A 14,233-nucleotide genomic window follows, 5' to 3' on the forward strand; every position below is an offset into this window, starting at 1 on the left:
AGCCTGGAAGTATGTGACCCCTTCAGTGCAGCAGACCAAGTTCATTAGCCATAATCTGAATTTACTGTAGGCTGTGTCCCTCCCTCTTCCCTTTCTTGGGGAAAAGGACCCCCGCAACTCCCTCAGTCTACAGCTGCTGCAGTTGCTGCAGTCCACAGACTGCTATTTGCTCTGTAGGTGGGGGGAAGGGTGTCCACTGCTGCTTTTGCAGCTCTACTTGTGGGATTTTCTTCACCCAGCTGAGACTCCTTTCCTTCACCCCTCTCTCTTCTGGCTTATGCCTCACCTTTCCCTGGTGTCCTGAGCCCCAGAGCAGTCTTCCAGACAGTGTCCGGCTGTCCTCTAGCTATTTTTTCTGGAAGAGAAGTGATCTCTCTGCCTCTCTAATCTTTCATTTTCCCAGAAGTCCATATTCAATTTTTACAAAGTAAGAGTGTCTGCCACCAAGACCTTCCTAGTTGGAGAAAGAAGCACATCGACAATTAACTACAGTATAAGACTCAGCATGACATGATAAAAATCATAACAAAGGTACAAAACAACAGCATAGGGAGTATGCAAGAAGGAAAAATTAATTTTTGTTGAAAAATTCTGGGAAGACTTCATGTAGGTAGTACATATTATAATACCTCATGTGTTTCATCTCATCAAATTGTGAGGTATTAGGGCAAGTATTGTGAAATTCATTTATCAGACAGGATATGAGATGTATCTAAAGCCACAATGGAACTAAAGTACAACACCCAGCTCTAATTCTTTGTCAATATTCTTTCCTCCAAGGTCAAGTTGTTTCGTTTTTATGAGTAACTCACATATCTACCACTCCCATTGAAAAGAAATTTTCATCAATTTATCTTAATAGTAACCATTGGTACTTACTAAATCCCAGGTACTGTTCTAAGCCCTTTACCAAGTATTAGCTCATTTAATCATCAAAAACCTTTTGAGATGTTAATGACAGGGCAAACTGTGTGTATGTGTGTGTGTGTTTATATGGGAACTCTATTTCCTGCATGAATTTTCTATAGACCTATAACTGTTCTAATTAACAAAAAAATAAAAGAATTAACATTTTAAAAAACCTTTAAGGAAGATTCTATTACTATTCTTATTTTATAAATGAGAAAACTGAAGCACAGAGGTTAAATAATTTGCCCAAAGTACCTAGCTAGTGAATGGCAGAGAAAGTATACAAAGCTACTTAGTCTTTCACCAAAGTCCAGCCTCCTAAATTGTAGTATCTATTTTTAGGTCTTGAAGCAGCACCAAGCACAGTATCCTGCTCTGGCCTTATCAATTAAAAATATTGACTAATGAAAAATCAATAGCCTGGAATGCTTTGGAAAAAAAAGTGTGATTCATTAACAAGCAAATATTTCCAGAAATTTAAAAGTCACCAAGTGCAAATTAGAAAACAGTCAGATTCCAAGCTCAACAAAGTTACCGGTGCAGATACAACATTTCTGACAGTACAATGGCTGTTCATTCAGTGCTTATTTCTGAGCAAATGACAAAAATAGCATAAATTATTCATACTCTGTTTTTCAATTCCAGCTACTTGAATTCTCTAAATGTCAATCCCACTCTTGAGTACTCGAAAGAAATAATGTCACAGCCTATAGCTGACCTGAGCAGTTCTAGTACTGGTTTCAGAGGATTTTAAAGTTTTTTAATGGAAAAAAAAAAAGTTTAGAAACTTTTTTCAGAATCTGAAACTTTTTTTTTTACCCAAAGCAAATAGAAAATTTTAAAAAAAGGTTTGCTCTTCTTAAAAATAAATGTCAAGGAGAAGCCACCTCAAGCAGCTAGAAGCTGGATGTCAATGGAACTGGGAAGAGAAAAGAGAAGATACCGCTATGTCTGTTGCCACGTGATAGAAAAGCCAAGGACCCATGGATCACCGGCAGCCAGCCTCAGAATGCTACCATCCTCTGGGAGAAATTACCACCTTGCCAACACCTCAAGTCTGGACTTCTCCTAGGCTCATAACTGAAGAATTTTGTTATCAGAGAATAAAAGGAGGTTGTCCATAATTGACTTCAAGGAGCAAACAGTAAAACACTGAGCTCTTCAGCTCCACCTTTCTTGTTCTGAGGATTTGGAAAACCAAGAAGGTTTTGATGATTTGTTTGGTCCCACCTAAACCAGAAGCTAAGATAAACATAACCAAATGTGGACTGGTGTTGTTTTCAGCAAATTCTAGTTCATCGTGTATGGTGCTTTCAAAAAAAATTGCTAAACAACTAGGGGTTGAAGTGGGCAAAGTGCAGATTTACCAGGAACCTAAAAGAGAAATAAGAGTAAAAATTCAAGAATCTGTGAGGGGAAAAACATTTTCATTAACCAAACTGCTTCAAAGGATGTGAAGACCACCATCACGGGGCTCCTGATCATAGTGTATGTCCCTAAAACCTCTTGTGCCAAGACCATTGTCAGCATGATTCCCTACTTTCCTTACAATAAATAGTACAAGATGAGGAAAAGACACTCCATTGTCTCTAAATTGATGGCTTCAATGATATGCAAAGCTGGTCTAACTCATCTTATTATTATGGATTTACACAAGAAAGAAATTCAGGGCTTCATAAATATTCCTGTTATCTTTTAAGAGCATCACCCTTCCTATTACAGAATATTCAAGAAGAGATCCTGGATTACAGGAATGAGTGATCATGGCCAAATCTCCAGCTTCTACCAAGAGGGCACAGTCTTTCACTAAGCAACTTTGACTGGGCATTGCAGTGATTCACTGTGAAGTGCAGGACGCCAAGTCCAACTTGGTGGACAGAAGTCATTCCCCACCTGGTCAGAAATGTGGCTGCCATCCACTACAGCCTGGAGATCTGCATGCTGATTCCAAAAAAAAAAAACCTCCCAATCATAGATGTTTGTGATGATGGGGGAAGGATTATTATCATTATCAATGACATTGACAGTTTTCTTGCTGCAGCAGAGAACCTGAAGGAAAGAGGTGCCTATACGATTATTGTGACAGCAACTCACAGCCTGTTATCCTAGGATGCTCCCAGACTGACTGAAGTGTCTGCCATCAACGAGGTGGTTGTTACCAATACAATTCCATATGAAATCCAGAAACTCCAGTGCCCCCAAATTAAAACCATAGACATCAGCATGATCCTTTCAGAAACCATCTGTCAAATTCACAACGGGAAGTCCATGTCCTATCTTTTCAGAAACAAAGGTTTAGATGACTGAAGAGCTTTTTGTTTTCAGAACTCCTGAAGGCCAAAACTGGAAACATGCAGAATGGACACCCGGATGAATCATGCTTGGTTTTCAGTATGTCAAAGGAGTTGTGTTTTGTTTTGTTTTCCCCGAAATACCCTTTCTCCTTTTTAATTCCAATGAAGGTAGACCAGCTTTTTAAGTGGGTCTGAGTGCTTGTGAGTTCGGGCAGCAATTTTTATAAAAGCAAATCTTTATTCTCCTCTTAAATAAAGTAAGTTAAGGCCTGATTGTGTTTAGTTTAACTATTTAAATGATATCACTTGGGATCAGATTTTTAAGCTCATCAACGGTCTTGTTCCAAAGTCGCTTGAGCCCTAGTGCTTGGGGAAAAAGTTAATAAAATAAAATGATTGAGCAATCTCAGAATCCCATGGACCCCTTGGCCATCCTCGGGCGCCCTGAGGAGGCGGCGGCAGGAATGCACCGTCTAGAACAAAGAGCAGCAGCAGGAGCTGGAGGGACAGTTTGCGGATCGCAAGTAACCAGCCTACGAGGAACGCAAGGCCCTGGCGGCCAGGCTCCACCCGCACCAGCACCCAGTACAGGTGTGGTTCAAGAACCGCCGGGCCAAGTGCTCTGGGCAGGTGAAGCAGCAGCAGCCGCAGCAGCGATTACTGAGGGGGGGTGGGGGGTCAGGGCCAGCAGCTGGGAGCCCGCGATGTCCTGGGTTCGTGGCCAGAGCCCCTGCTCCTGTCCCTGCGGGTCCCAAATTCCGGGGCAGGGGGCGAGGGGGGCGGGGTAGCTTTCTGCAGCCGCTCTCCGCTGGGAATCTCCGCAGCAGCAGCAGGCCCGTTAACCTCCACCCAGGGCCGGGGCTGGGGGACCCCTGCGCAGAGCGCTTTGGCAGCGCCAGCCCCCGCCGCCGTCTGGGCTCAGCACCCCCAGGGCTTGTCTCTAGACCCTGCGCTAGTCCCCGACTTCACAGGTGTCCTCGCACCCCAAGACCCCCTCGGGAGGCCTCCCTCTTCCCCACGACGTCTGGGTAACAAGTGGCGCCTGAACGTGTGGATGGAAACATTCCTGTACCAAGACATTACTGAACTTACAGCGCGGCTGTCCCTGCAACGTCCTGCAGGTGCCGCGGGGAGCCCCAGGGGACAGCGGCGCCAGGCGCGGTGGCGGCTTGGTCTTCTCGGCGGGCTTCTCTTGCACAAGGTGGACGTGGCACCATTTACTTCTCCACCTGCACTTGGGGGCCTGCGCTCGTGCCGTGTTTCGCTGCTGTGAATGTCCTGGCTTGTCATTCGGGTCACCCGTGAGCATTTCTGTCGGATCCTGGGACTAGGAATTGTCGCCCACGGTGTGCCCAGGTTGGGTGGATGCTGCCAAAGCTCTGAAAAAGGTAGTGACCTGTTTGCAAACAGCTCCTGCTGGTCAGAGTCCTCGCCAACACTTAGGATTGTGAGACTTTATTTACTCATTTTTTTGAGGTACCAGAGCGGCGGGTTGAACCCAGGGAAGGCGGGACTCAACCACTGAGCCACATTGGCGTTCCTGAGCTGTTTTTCTTTTGTTTTGGTTTGGTTTATAGTTTTTGTTTTGTTTTGTTTTGTTTCCCCCAGGAGTCACCAGAACTGAACCTGGGACCTCCCGTGTGGGAGGTGGATGCTCAATTGCTTCACCCACATCTGCTCTCCTATTTTTATTTTTATTTTTTAACAGAATGTAGTTTTAGTTATAGAATCTTACAAGGAAAATATGTATAGTCCACATCACATAAATTATTTTCTTTTCTAATTTCTTCTCATAACACCTGAGTTTTTAAAAAAATCCTGTGTTGGAATTGCAGAGTTGTACAGGGAAATAGGACTAATTAAAACCTAACCTCTCTCTTTTGCAAGAATCAAACAATTTTTTTTTTCAAGCAGATCTAACTTTTTGGAAGAGGGTTTATTAAAATTATACCTTAGAAGACCCAGACAGATAAGTCTTCTTTTTTTACCCCAGGTAAAGGACAATGGGGTAGTCCCAAGGTGACACTAGACTCAAAATACCTTTGGGGACAAGGGCATGACAACCTGCATCCTAGGGGTAAAGGTAAGAAGTGGGAAAGCCCTTATCCTTGGATAACCATTCCTGCATGTCACATCCACTTTTCTTGATAACGTTAATAGGAGCTGGTCCATCCAGAAAAAAGAGGTTGAAGATACTAATGCTGGAGTGAAAAAAGTCCTCCATTAACTTGCTGCTCCTTAGACTTCTAATATGTACAAATGCTTAAAACAGCAAATTCAACACTTCTAGTTCAAAAAGAAATTGCCACTTTTTCCACTGATGAGGCAAATTGTTGCCAATGCCAATTTACAATTAGACTATTTGAGCATCTCTACCCCTCCTCCTAAGTTCTAGCTATGACTGGCTCTGCACTGGTACAGTTTTTGTGTTTTTTAAATGTTTTTTAACTTTTTTGTGTTTTTTTAATCTTTCTTTCTTTCTTTTTTTTCTTTCTTTCTTTCTTTCTTCAGTACTGGGGATTGAATCTGGAACTTTGTACATGGGAAGCTGGTGCTCAACCACTGAGCTACATCTGCTCTCTCAATTACAGTTTAAAGAAGATTTCCTTTTGAGGCAGCTGTCTATGAGAGGAAAGTTCTTAAGATAATATAGATAAGTAAGGAAAAGGAAAGCACCCCACTATTTCTCATATTTTATTTTTCAATTTGTTAAAGATTTTATTTTTGAGTTCCACTCCAAACCAGAGACCCACTAACTCCGAGTTTTCTACTCCAAGACAAATGACACTTTTAAGGAATGACAAGGATCTACAGGGAATGCTAAAGTGGTAAATGTAAATTATCAGTGTGAGTTGAATAAAGCAAAATCTACCAAAAAATAAAATAGATAAATAAAATGACCTACTGTATGGTACCTGCAATTGAAAAGCCAAAAAAGGTTATACTGTTGAATCCAGTAAATGATATTTTTAGGAAAGTTTTTATAGATAAGCATAAGAAATATGTGATCAAATTTATTTTCTGCAAAAGAAGGGAAACTATGTGTGAAAAAATTAAATCAGAATATTTGCTAAGAAAGCACTAATCAGCCCTCCAATGTAGCATTTTACAAATGTAGCTAAATTGTTTCAGCATATGACTATATTTATAATATTCAAACTGATGCTTATTAAATATTCATTGTTAATTTTTTTTTAAAAAAAGATAAATAAATATCAAGCAGATTGTAGGAAGATGGTGGAGAAGGAATCCCCAGCAGGCAGTCCCTGTACCAGAACAACTATTAAATTGGCAGGGCCTATCTGAATCAACTATTTTAAACCAGAATCTAGTAGAACACTGTGCAACACCTAGGGAAGAGCGAGAGGAAGAGTCTGGTAAATCATGGTAAATATTGGTGAATTGCATTCTCCATGCAGCAGCTAACATTGCCCATCCCCAGACTCTCAGGAGGCAGCAGTGAGGTCCTCAACCATAGCCCCTGGTGCAGCTTGCTGGTGCCAGGGAGAGACATAAAGAACCAGGGATGTGCATTCTGATCATTAACCACTGCTTTGATCAGCTACTTCAGCTCCCTGGGGCCCAACTTTGATGGTGACCATGATTCCAACCCACTCCATGCAAAAGCAGCAGAGGAACCTTAAACACAGTACCCTTTCTCAAAACTACGAAAAAATTAAAGTGCTAAATTTACTGGGCAAGTGCCAAATCAAGACAATGCAGCTTCAAAGAGCCATAGGAGAAATCCCTGGCACCCTTGCTGCCCCACCCTGTTCCTCCTCCCTGGGGCAGTGTGGAGCTGGTGGTGGTCCTGTGTGGGTCCCTAGCCTCCCTCCAGCTGGGAAATTCTGATCTAGGAATCTCCTCTCCAACTCATCCTCCCCCAAATTTGCCCTTCATGTAAAAGCAGCTAGGGATAGTGAAAGTGGTGTACAAAGAAATTGAGTCTGATGGCCCAGGGCAACGGCCCCCGTTAAGCCCTGTGGGAGAGCGTCCAGGAGGGGGAGAAGGTCTGTTTCCTAGGGAGTAGAGGAGGCATTCAAACTCTGGTGAACAGGAGAACTCCAAAGGCCACCAGCAAGCAGAAGCCCAGGACAAGCTGCAAACTCAGGAAAGAAAAAAGAATGAAAGAAAGAAAGACCCAGCAGTTTGCAATTGCCTTGGGATGACCTTGATAGGAGGGCTGAACCAGAAGAAGAGTACATAAACCAATACAAAACCAATTTGCAAAGGTATTTTTTGAAATTTGTTTGTTTGGTTTGGTTAGCTCCTGGCACTAAAGAAAAATCGTATTATTAGCTGAATATAAACTTAAGAAACAGCTCAGGGACTAAATCCTAGGATACAAACTTAAGAAACAGATAGTTTAGGGACTAAATCCCAAGGTAACATTATAAAATACTAAAATTTACATTTTCAACAAAAGATTATAAGACAAAGAAACAAGATATGAGAGCACACACAAAGGAAGAGGGTAAAAATCCATAAAGCATTAATGAAGAAGATCAGACTGTGGACATACTAGACAAGGACTTTTAACAAATGATGTTCAGAATGCCCAAGGAGGAAAGGAAAATGTGGAAAAATAACAAGGAGATCAGGAAAACAATGAATGAATAATATAGACTCTCAAAAAAAGAGATTGAAATTTTAAAAAGAATCTCTCCCACCTCCCGCCAAAAAAACCCACTGGAGTTGAAGTCCACAATAACTAAAATGAAAAATTTCCAGGAGGGTTTCAACATCAGATTGGAACTGGTAGAAGAAAGAATCAAGAAAAGGCAATTGAAAGGAATCAGGATGACAAAAGAATTACAAAAAGCAGAAATAACCCAAGAGCCCCCTGGGACACCATCAAGCATACCAATATACATGTCATAGGAGGGAGAAGAAGGAGAGAAATGAGCAGAAGGAATATTCAAAGAAATAATGACAGAAAACTTCACAAATTTGGGCAAAGACATGAATATGAACCTTTAAGAAGCTCAGCAGACACCAAATAGGATAAATATCAAGAAATGTATGCCCAGACATATAGTGGTCAAATTGTCAAATACAAAAGGCAAAGACAGAGTTCCAAAAGCTGCAAAAGAAAAAGCAATATGTTATGTACAAGAGTGTCCCAATGAGATTGAGTTCAGATTTCTCATCAGCAATCAGGAAAACAAGAAGGCAATGGGCTGAAATTCTTAAAGTGCTGAGAGAAAACAATTATCAATAAAGAATTTTATATCCATCAAGATGTCATAAATGAGGGAGAGATTAAGACACTCCCAGATAAAAGCTAAGAGCACCCTTTCTTGATACAAAAACTTAGAACACTAGAAATCTAGAAAGACAGAAATGTCTTTAACATGATAAAGGACATATATGAAAAAACCTATAGCTAACATCATACTTAATGGTGAAAGACTGAAATCTTTCCCTCTAAGATGCCCACTGTCACCACTGTTATTCAATATGTTCCTGGAAGTTCTAGTCAGAGCAGTTAGGCAAGTGAAAAGAAATAAAAGGCATTCAAACTGGAAAGGAAGAAGTAAAACTTCCTCTAATTGCTTATGATGTGATCCTATATACAGAAAATCCTGAAAAATACACAGTAAAGGTATTGGAACTAATAAATGACTTCAGCAATGTGGCAGGGTATTGGATCAAGATGTAAAATCAGTTGTTTCTATACACTAGTAATGAAGAAGAAATCAAGAAAAAAAAATCCATTTTCACTAGCAGAGAAAAGAATCAAATATCTAGGAATAGGTAGCAGACTTGGCCCAGTGGTTAGGGCGTCTGTCTACCACATGGGAGGTCTGCAATTCAAACCCCGGGCCTCCTTGACCCGTGTGGAACTGGCCCATGCACAGTGCTGATGCGCACAAGGAGTGCTGAGCCACGCAGGAGTGTCCCTCTCGTAGGGGAGCCTTTCACACAAGGAGTGCATCCCATAAGGAGAGCTGCCCAGTGCAAAAGAAAGTGCAGCCTGCCCAGGAATGGTGCCGCACACACAGAGAGCTGACACAACAAGATGATGCAGCAAAAAGAAACACAGGTTCCCATGCCACTGACAACAACAGAAGTGACAAAGAAGAAGATGCAGCAAATAGACACAGAGAACAGACAATGGGGGTGGTGGGGGGGAGGGGAGATAAATAAATAAATAAATAAATCTTTTTTAAAAAATACCTTACATTTAAAAAATATATATCTAGGAATAAACCTAAGGACTTGTACACAGAAAACTACAAAATATTGCTAAAAGAAATCAAAGAAGACCTAAATAAATGGAAAAACGTTTCATGTTCATGGATTGGAGGACTCAATATTGTTAAGATGTCATTTCCAACAAAAGCAATTTAAAGATTCAACATAATCCCAATAAAAATTCCAACAGCCTTCTTTTCAGAAGTGGAAAAACCAATCATCAAATTTATATGGAAGGGTAAATGACACCAGATTGCCAAAGTCATCTTGAAAAAGAATGAAGTTGCAAGTTTACACTTTCTGATCTTAGAACTTACTACAAAGCCAGAGTAATCAAAACAGTATGGCACTGTTACAAGAAAAGACATATAGACAAATGGAGTTGAATTGAAACTTGAGAAATAAACCCTCATATTTATAGCCAACTGATTTCGGCAAGGGTCTAAGTCCATCCAATTGGAAAAGAGTACTCTCTTCAATGAATATTGCTGGTAAAACTGGATACCTATTTGAAAAGAATGAAAGTGGATCCTTACCTCACATGATGTATAAAAATCAACCCAGAACGGATCAAAGACCTAAATATAACAACCAGAATTATAAAAATATCCTAGAAGAAAACATAGGAAACCAACTTCATGCTAGGCAACAGTTTTAGACTTTACCCTCGAAGTATAAGAAACAAAAGAAAAAGTACATAAGTGAGGTCTCATCAAAGTTAAAACCTTTTGTGCATCCTCGAACTTTATTGTGAAAGTAAAACAACCACCTACACAAAGGGAGAAAATATTTAGAAACCACATATCTTATAAGGGTTTAGTATCTAGAATATATAAAGAACTCCTACAACTCAACAACAAAAAGACAAATAACCCAATTAAAAAATGGGTAAAAGACTTGAGTAGACAGTTCTTCAAAGAAGACATACAAATAGCCAAAAACACATTGAAAGATGCTTAAAGTCATTAGCCATCAGGAAAATACAAATCTAAACTACAAAGATATACCATTTCACACTCACTAGAATGGCTACTAAAAAATGGAAAAAATTACAAATATTGGAGAAGATGTACAAAAAATAGGAATACTCATTCATTGTGGGTGGGAATGTAAAATGATTGCAACCACTGTGGAAGACAGTTTGGTAGTTCTTCAGAAAGTTAAATATAGAATTACTCTGTGACCTGGTAATTCCACTACTGGTAATACTCCAAAGAATTGAAAGTAAGGACTTCAACAGATATTTGCACAATGATTTTCATTGCAGCATTATTCATGATTGCCAAAAGATGGAAGTCACCCAAGCATCCCTCAATTGATGAACAGATAAACAAAATGTGGTTTGGACATACAATGAAATGTCATTCAGCCATAAAAATGAATGAGATTCTAATAAATGCAGCAGTATGATGAACCTTGAAGACATCCTGTGCAGGAAGGAAATAAGCCAGACATAAAAGGACAAATATTGTATGATGACACTTTTATGAAATAATTAGAATAAGCAAATTAAGAGTCAGTAGAATATGGGTTACTGGGGGCCAAGGTGGGTAGGGAATGTGGAGTTAATGCTTAAATTATAGTTTCTATTTGGGAAGTTGGAAAAGTTTTGGTAATAGATGGTGGTGATGAATGTAATTGACTGAATTGCATTATAATTTGAATGTGGTTAAAAGGGGAAACTGTAGGCCATATGTATATGTTCCTAGAATTTTAAAAAAACACATAGTATTGTGCAACACAAACAGTGAACCCTAAAGTAAACCATGGTCCATAGTTAATAGTATAATTAATAAGATGTTCTTTCATCAGTTGTAACAAATATACAACACTAGTGCAAGGGTGGTATATGAGAACTCTGTATTTTATGCATGATTTGTCTGTAAACCTACAAATTCTCTACTAAAAGAAAAAATAACTTATACATAAACCTTGAAAAATAACAACATATTTTAAAGCGCCTTTAATTTTTGTTTTCAAAATTGTTAACTTTAGAAGAGAAAAAATGAATCTGGTATGACTTGAGTCTTGCTTGCAAAAATTGGCAATTTATACTATCCTCAGAAAACCAGCATGTCTACCCTAGAACTTTTTTTTTTATTTTTAAGTTTATTTCTCTCCCCTTTCCTCCCCCACTCCCTGTTGTTCTCTGTGTCTATTTGCTGCGTCGTCTTCTTTGTCCGCTTTTGTTGTTGTCAGCGGCACGGAAATCTGTGTTTCTTTTTATTGGGTCATCTTGTTGTGTCAGCTCTCCGTGTGTGCGGCACCATTCTTGGGCAGGCTGCACTTTCTTTGCCGCCGGGCGGCTCTCCTTACCGGGCACACTCCTTGCGCGTGGAGCTTCCCTACGCGGGGGACACCCCTGCATGGCATGGCACTCCTTGTGCATGTGGGCCAGCTCCATAAGGGTCAAGGAGGTCCGGGGTTTGAATTGCTGACCTCCCATGTGGTAGACGGATGCCTTAACCACTGGGCCAAGTCCGCTTCCCTACCCTAGAACTTTTTGAAAAGTATTTGGATTTATAAACTTTATCTTCTTGTTTTCCTCAAATGTTTATCTCTTCATAAAAGCCAGTGCAGCAGAGGATTCATTCCTTAATTCAATAGAGTTCTCTTTTTTTAGCTAATTTACAGTGCTTTTTTAATGCTCTCTTGAAAAAACTGTGATCACATCAAAGGGTCACACCCAAGAATTACAAACCAAAACCAATGTGATGGTTTAAAGCTTTATGTACCCCAGAAAAACATGGTCTTAAATCTAATACATTCCAAAGTTGTGAGCCCATTGCAAATATGACCTTCTGATGAGGTTACTTCAGTTAAGGTGTGGCCCACCTCAATTAGGATGGGTCTTAATCTAATAGTAGAGTCCTGAATAAGCAGAATGAAATTCAGGAAGCAAGATGCTGAACATCAGTTGAACCCAGAAGAGAAGGGAGAGAGCAGAAGATGCCACCATGTATCTTGCCATGCGACAGAGGAGCCAAGGATAGCTGGCAGCTAGTCCCAGAACATCAATCTTTGGGGAGAAAGAATTGCTTTCGTAATGCCTTGACTTGGATTTTCTTTTAACCTCAAAACCATGAGCAAATAAATTCCCATGATATTTGCTTGAGCAGCACAGGAAGCTAAAACAGAAGGAAATCACTTGAAAGTTGGCTTGACGGGTCAGGATGATAATCCCTCCTGTGGTGTGGTTCCTTAAATTCTCTTTCAAGGGACTGGCACATCTGCAAGGGCCTGACTATCAGAGTCTTAGTAAATGACACTGGAAACACAGTGCATTGAAAATAAGCAGTGTTCTCTTTGGCCAATCATCAAATTCTGAAAGTTATAACAGGTAGCTGCAAGTTCAAGACAAACCTCCAGTGAGTATCTAATTATGGTTGGGAACATAATTAATTTTCAGAAAGTAATAATAATTATATCAAAAAGGAGTAACCTGCTTTCCAATTACAGTACTTCATCCTAGATCCTACACATAGGCAGTGACTATACTTGTGTCATGAACAGATTGTGTCATCAAGACTACAAAAATATTCTACTTATCTTCAGGAAGTCTTTTTATTTTCAGAAAATAAAATATGCAGAGAATACCTTATAAAGCTATGGTTTACTTGTCAAAAAAGAATGCAGAGAAGCTCACAGACTAATAGCTCTGGTAACTAAAGGAAGGCCGAAAAGAAGACATGTGTAAGTTGGGGAGAGTTACCTTCTATAACAGTTTTTCAGCTTTATATTTGATGGTGTTATCTAAAGAATTTTTATTTGTAAATGGAAAATGGAAAACAGTATCTGAAAGCTCCCAGATGCTACTAAAACACTGGAGGCAGAGAAAACTACAAACAATAAAACAAAATTTTATAAGACCTGACTCATTAGGTAATTAGGTCAACAGATGGCAAATGTGACTCTGAAAAGGGAAACCTAAAATAATTTAGGCAGGAGTAAGAGAGCGATCTGGAGAATAACTGTGGAAACCTAACATGAAATGAGGTGGCAGCATTCTATTCCTTTTATGCTGTTCTGTTACACATGTGGATAAACAGGAAGGGAGCAGAGGAGGGCGGGAACTCGGAGCTCAGAAAGCTTGGAGAAATCCGAAAGAAGGATGAGCAACAATTTGGATAAAGGGATGGATCATTTGAAGGATCAGATCCTGAAATAGGAAATAATTCTCTGAAGGGTATTATTGGGATGATTAGGACAAGTTGAAAAATTGTATTGATTAAATAATAGTCTTGCGTTGCGGTTAAATTTCTTGAATTTTAAAAATTACAGTGTAGTTTTTATGCAAATATCTATGTTCATAGAAATATTCACCAAGGTATTTATCTGGAAAGTGCATATGTCTGCAATTTATTCTCAAATGGTTCTGAAAGAGTAATTATATATTTTAATTATATAGCACATACCTAATTATATATGTATTTATGTACAGATTGTGTTTGTGTGTGTATATCAAGAGGGAAAGAAGAATAAAGCAAAAATGGGGCAAAATCTCAACCAAAGGTGCAGCTGAGTAAGACACATGTGAGTTTTTTAAATAACCTTTCCATAAGTCTGAAGCTAATTTGAAAATAGAGAAATAATTAAAATTAGGAAAAGGGCATTAAAGTATTCTTCAAGAAAGAGGAAACATAGGACTACATGGAAAATCTTTTAACCTCACAAGAAATCAAAGAAAGGCAAATTAAAATAATTAGACACCATTTTCACAAGTTGAATTTTAAAAAATGAACAATACCTAAAGCTGATTAGGTTTTAGGTATTGGTTTTAGGCAATAATTTGACAATATGCATGAAGAGATAAAAAATTATTACATTTTTCC

At 39.5% G+C, this 14,233-nt stretch overlaps 1 pseudogene; it reads left to right on the top strand.

Annotated features, from left to right (window-relative positions):
- The first annotated feature begins 2,120 nt into the window (after nt 1–2,120).
- LOC101411301 (phosphoribosyl pyrophosphate synthase-associated protein 2 pseudogene) lies at nt 2,121–3,216 on the top strand (annotated as a pseudogene).
- Nucleotides 3,217–14,233: the final 11,017 nt, after the last annotated feature.

Source organism: Dasypus novemcinctus, chromosome 15 (genome assembly GCF_030445035.2).
Source record: "Dasypus novemcinctus isolate mDasNov1 chromosome 15, mDasNov1.1.hap2, whole genome shotgun sequence".
In the NCBI taxonomy this organism is placed as follows: Eukaryota; Metazoa; Chordata; class Mammalia; order Cingulata; family Dasypodidae; genus Dasypus; species Dasypus novemcinctus.